The sequence below is a fragment of the Arachis duranensis genome, unplaced genomic scaffold (assembly GCF_000817695.3).
Source record: "Arachis duranensis cultivar V14167 unplaced genomic scaffold, aradu.V14167.gnm2.J7QH unplaced_Scaffold_165934, whole genome shotgun sequence".
NCBI classification, from domain to species: Eukaryota; Viridiplantae; Streptophyta; class Magnoliopsida; order Fabales; family Fabaceae; genus Arachis; species Arachis duranensis.
In genome coordinates, this window is record NW_026264258.1 from 3,402,861 (window position 1) to 3,409,881 (window position 7,021).

Consider the following 7,021-nt stretch of genomic DNA (forward strand, 5'->3'; position numbering starts at 1 on the left):
TATTGATGTCATATAATCTCTTATAGTTCCTTTAGTATGAAACCCTATGTAATTCCAAATGTCTCTTCCAGACAATTCACTAAGTTTTGGATTAGTAAAGGCTTCTAATAGGAAGGAATTCAACCAATTTTCGAAAATTTCTTTTTCATTCTTTTTACAGTCTAAGTCGAGCATTCTTTCTCCTTCCATTTCCTGGATTTTAGGAATGTATTTTGATGGTATTTTTGTATATTTTGAATCTTTATTTATAAACCCTTTTTTAAAAGCATAATTATCAAAACCTGTTTCCCATTTATATTGAGATTGGTTATCCTTAGATGTTCCAGCTTCATTTTTTACTTGTATTGGAATTGCTGGTTCTTCGTCACTTGAATAATCTAGAATGTGTTCTTCATTTTCTATATTTTCAGAATTTACTAATTCTTCTTCTATTTGAAAACCATGTTCCATAATATTATTTTCTTGAGCCATTTTTAATTGTTTAAAAAGCATTGTAACTTCTTCTAATTTTTCTTCAATATTCATAATTTTAATGGTGGTTTTACTTTTAAGTCTGTTATGTTGATTATATTTTGAAATTTTTCTTCTTTGGGATTCTCTTTTTCTTTATTTCTTTGAAATTCTATGGATACTAATATTTCTTCAAGCATATCTACTATAGAATTTAATTGTGGGTTAAAAGTATGATAAAGATATGGGGAATCATTTCCATGGTAACATTTTTTAGAAATTCCATGTGAAAAATAAGTTTTTTCAGGTTTTTGAAGTCCTTCAATAAAACTTATAGTAAAGTAAAGATTTTGAGAAAAATCATTTTGTATTGATTTTAAGAATTCGGTGTCATTACAGTTGACATTAGTTAAAATCATTAATTTTTGATCTATTAATTTTGATAACTTAATTATTTCTTCTCTTAAATCTTCTAATTTACTTTTTTCCATTAGGTGACGCTTTTCTTTGTGAAGAGTTACGGTTTTAAATGAAAAGTGTGGCTTTAGAATGTGTGGTTAAGATTTTGCCACGTAATCATATCTTTAAATCTGTACAGATTTAGATCTGTACCATATAATTTTTCCAATATTATTATTGTTTATGTTTTCTGGTTAGAATTTTTTATTCTATTTTTTTCAGTCAGGCCTAACAATATAAGATTTTCTAGACCAAAAATATTCTACCTGACCCCGTTAGTGTCACAAAAAAAACACTCAACTGAATAAGCAATCCAATCCATCCCAATCATGTTTCTCCAAAAAATACATGTTCCAGACAAAACAAATTTAAATAACTAATCATCAGATTATCTACAAAACTAACTCCTATTAATTAATTACAATCTGGCCCACAATTTCTGTACACACTGAAATTTTAATAGTACCTGCTGAGACTAGAAAGAACAAACGCATTTATTTCTCCTGCGTCTGAGGAAAAAAATTCACTTTCTCATCGTAGAACTACCCAATAATTATTACTTGTAACTAAGTGGAATTATCTTTATTTTGTCAGAGCTATTTCCGAGGAGAGAATATTTATTAATTCATACTGTAAGAAAAATTATATATATTAAGAAATTGGTCTAGCATTTTTTTTATTTTTTTACAAGTAGTAAAGAGTATAGTTAAAAAATACGTTAGAGAAAATAACACACACATTTAAAATCGTCATTTTTTTTAATGAAAAGGCTGTGTTGAGAAACTGAACGGTCGCACTATAGTAAAAATACTATTTAGTACAGATTTATAGATATTCCATTTGCTTCAATAGCATATTAACACATGGCATTGGTAAATATAGATTTTGGCAGGGCTTGAATAATAGTTGTGGCTAAGCCAAGCTTGATGAATGAAAATGGTAGCTACTAAACTTGTAAAATGGATTTTAGTAACAATGGATCACCGAATTAGGTATCCAAAAAAACAAAAATAAACTTGAAGTGATTTTGATTTTGATAATAAGAACAAAAATAAGTGAAATCCATCTTTTTAAAAGGACATTCCACTTCAATTAAATAATTTTTTTTAAATTAATTCAATTAATTTTAAGCTTTTACTTAAACATAAAAGATTTTAGTTGATATTATTATAGAAAAAATGCACACAATAATTTATTAAATTAAAGGTATTAAAAATAATTTTTATTAATCAATACTTTAAGGTTCACTAATGGTACTAATTTATTAATAATTTTTTTAATTAGTTTAATAATATTAAAAATTAAATATCTAATTACCTTAAATATCTAACTACCTTGCGAGTAAATTCAAAAACTAAATTTTTGTTAATATCTATTAATCTAACCAAATAATTTATTAATTTATAAATAAAGTTTAAAAAATTATAATAATGACACCTAAGTAAATAATTCCCAAACTTAATATATGAGCGTCATGTGAGCATTTTAAATTAATTCAATAATATTAAAAATAAAAATTAAATATAAATTCAAAAATTAAATCCTTGTTAATATCTAACAACCTAACCAAATAATTTATTGTTTATTAATTTGTAAATAAAGTTTTAAATATTTCTAACGATGACACCTAAGAAAATAATCCCCAAACTCAACATATGAGCACTATGTCACCAAAAGAACTTTTTATTTGTATTATTACTAGTGTTAAACCCGTGCAATGCACAAACTTATATTTTAATTTGTCGTCTTCGTCCAGAATTAGAATCTTGAGACCACTAGGACTCTTAACTCTTGACAAAATAACGTAAAGTTGTCCATGGGTGAACACTAATTTTAGCAAATAAAGCCCTACATGTGATAATGATTGAAATAATAACCACCTAAGCAAAACAACTTAAAATTTAAAAAATAACAATCTAAACAAATAACTTAAATTTAAAAATAACAATTTAAGCAAATAATAATTTATAATTTATAAATAAAATTTTAAAAATTCAAAAGAGTAATATGCAAATAAATTAAAATTAAAAAGTAACAACTAAGCAAATAACTTCAAAATTTTGAAAATAGCAACTTAAGCAAATAAAATTTATAATTTTTAAAAATTTTTAGTGACGACACCTAAACAAATAATTAGTTCAACAACATTAAAAACTAAATACCTAACAACCTAAAAAAACATAATTTAAAATTTAAAAAATAACCAACTAAGCAAATAATAATTTATAATTTATAAATAAAATTCTAAAAATTTCTAATGACAACACCTAAACAAATAAAGTCCCAAACAGCCAAACTCAATGTATGAGCACCACGTTAGTGTAAGAGCTCCATTTGTATTACAAAGATAAAGATAAATATAAACAAAATACTCATAGTAGAAGAAATTAAATTTACTCTTTCATTACATTTATAAGAGCGTAGATGATTCACATAAGAGCTATGATGTTTTTAATTTATTTTTAAAGTAGTATTCATTTTTTAGTGTAATAATTATAAACTAATACATGGTGGTAATTAGCTGGGATCGAAAAAGAGAAGGTGGAAAAAGAATAAGAAAAGGAGAAAGGAAGAAAGAACAAGTCAATATACAGTGGTCGTGAGACAATGATAGATATATATATAGAGAATAGAAGAAAAAAGAATAATAAAAATAAAATTAAAAATTCTAAAAGAATAATAATAGTATGGTGATAATTAGGGGTGGCAATGGGTAGGGTATGGTAGGGTTTGGAGCCAACCCTAACCCTACCCGCAGATTGAGATTTTTATATAAACTCAACCCTACCCTACCCGCGGGTTGAGAATATCTCAACCCTAACCCTACCCGCTCTTAACCCGCGGGTACCCGACCATACCCGCGGGTTACAAAAAAAGATGCAATATTATTATATAACTTAATGATAATTTAAAATAGAAGTGACTTTTATGTAAAAAAAGTTTATTAAGTTATCAATTAATGATCTTCTTTTAATGACTAAGGATCTTTTGCATTTAGTGAGAGGTCTTTGGTTCAACATCCACTTAAAACATATTTTTATATAAGTATATAACATATACATATACAGAGTGCGGGTTGGTCGGATAGGGTTGAGGCTCAACCCGCACCCTACCGACCCGCATGAAAACCCTACCAACTGCGGATCGGGTTGGCAACCCTACCCGACCGGGTGGGATCGGGTTGGATACCCGCAGATAGGGTACATATTGCCACCCATAGTGATAATTTATTGCGGTTAAGGTGAATAGATAAAAAAAACAAGGAAACAGAATAAAACAAGGCAACATAATAATGATGGACTGATTGTGAGATAATAATAATAATTATACATGTATAAAGAATGATAAGAAAAAAGGATAGTGTATGATATGATTGTTGAGTAGGTATGGTCGCTTGTGGTGTGATATACTGTAATCTGATGTGTCATCGTTGATTCTCTGATCTGAATTTTGGAATCGTGCCTGCAGTTGGGTTCATTTAATGGTGTATCATATTGATTTGCTTTCTTTGTATTGTGACAGGTGACTGAGTTGCTGTATTATTGAAGATGAACTTTAGTTTTGATTAGCGGTGAAAAGGAAGAGTCTGGTTCAAAGAGTTTAAAAAAGATCTGTAGTTACACTTCTTCCGATACAAAGGAAGACGACGATGATAATTTATACCTCAAACTATAATTAGAAAAAGCATGATAATAAATTTGAGCAAAAAAATCCATTCATAAAAAACTCATTCCTATAAACTTCAACTAAATAAGTTAATTATTTTATAATAATATTTTAATTTTTTTTTATTAAATTTGGTTTAATATGTATTTTTACTTATATTTTAAGATACAAATTATAATTTAATTTCGATGTAGTAATAGTATAAAATATTTTCATATAGTTATTAGATTATATGACATAAGAGTTTAATTGTATTATTTTTTTAAAATAATTTATTGCTCTTTCATTTATGCTCTTCCAAAAATATAATTTTACTATCTTATTATTTTTTTTCTTAACACTATTACTATCTGTTTTTTATTGTTATTATTATTTATATTATTATTATCATTATTAAATCAAAATAAAATATAAATGAAGAACTAATCAATTAGTCAATATTTTAAGATATTTTACTTCAGTAAAAATTATTTATTCAGCATAAAATTAATTGTGATTGATTTATTTTTTATAAAAATATTTATTTTGTATTGAATATCTAATATAAAATATATATATATATATATATATATATTTATATATTTAAAAGAGAATCCGTTAAAGTTTCTTTAATTTCTTAAACTTAACATTTTTAATTTAAAATAAAATAATTTGTTATCATTTCATTTTAAATATTTATATGCACTCTTAGAATTTCATAAAAAATAACAAAAAATTAAATACACATTTAATATAATATTTTTTTTAAATAAAGTTCAATCTAACCAAATAAAAAAAATCAAGAAAAAAGCCTATCTAATTAAGTACCCACTACATGACCAAAAAATAAAAAAAATAAAAACAAAAAGAAAATTCTATAACCAAAAAGAATGGTTCATGACTAAATATTAAAACAATAGGTCACCTTCTTTACAAGTAGCTGGTTATTCTCCTCTAAGCCGTGGCCCTCCGACAAATATTTCTGCTAAGCCTATTTCGTTTCAAATATTATAATGCCACTTGTCACATAATCCATTAATCTGTATAGATAAATCTGTATGTTATAATTTCCCTTAATTCATTAGACATTAATAATGGTGATAACAACAACAGCATGTAACACATCACAAATAAAAATACATTTTATACTAAAATAAAATAATTATTCATTTGTTAACATTTTAATTAAAATGAGATAAAAGTCTTGGAAATATATAGCCTTTTAATTGCTTGTCCTACTTATTATTATAATATTTTTGTTTTGAGTTTACACATTTCCTTATGCTTATTAATAAAATATAATGTAAATTAGGAGGACGTAATATATATAATCTCAATTATTTATCCAATATTTTTTTGGTTGCCTACGTATTAGGCCAAGAAAATTCGAACTTTGTGGACGAGTAAATTGATTATTTGATTAATTTAAGTTGATTTATTTATGATTTAATTATTCTATTAATTTTTATAATTTTATTTAATTTTTAATTAGATGTCTATATTTTTTTTGGATATTTTTATCATGATAAATATTTAATTATAAAATTTAATAAAATATAATAATTTAATTAAAAAAATAAAAATATAATTAAAAATTTAATAAAACTATAAAAAATACAGAATAATTAAATCTTTATTTATTTATCCAATCTAAATTAATTAATACATGCATGGGTTTGTATTTTTTTTTTCCCCACAAGATGTGGACATGTGGTCTTCCCACTTGGCCATGGAAGGTGATAGGAAGGACTGAAGAAGTGACATTGGTTTCCACAAGACTTGTCTCATTGTACTTTATAAAATAAAATCTATTATTTTCTTTCATCCATTAGAATAACATCACCATTGTCCTTACTCCATAGCATAATATAAAATCACATAACCAACACAATGGAAGCCTCGAAGACATCGAAGAAAATAAAGCTCATCAAACTATTGTATGTATTTGTTTCGGTCTTATTATACATTAAAAACATGCATGCTTAATTGCTTATGGAGGAATATGGAGTATTTAATAAGGGCGTTACTTCCATGAAGACGAATAAATAACCAATCGAAAATATAATGAGAGTTTATAGGGTAGAATTGTCTAATGGGGTCTTTAATTCAATAACAAATTTTAAGTTATCATATAATTATGTTTAACATTTTAATTTTGTCGGATGAAGTTATTTTAGGAGGATACAATATTATTTATTTATTCATTTTAAAAACTGTAAAATTTTGTTAAAAACTAAAATTTTGAATGTCAAAATAATAGTTTGTTCTCTATATATATATTTGGAATTTTGGATTAACTTTAATTATCAACTTAAATAAGGAAAAAGGTTCAAAACTTCAACCCAAATATTCCACATAATGACAACTAGTCAACACAGAATTAATTGAGATTAGTCGTTGTATTTCACTATTGGTATCTTGACATTATAAAAACATTGTATAAATACTAAAATTTATTACTAAATCA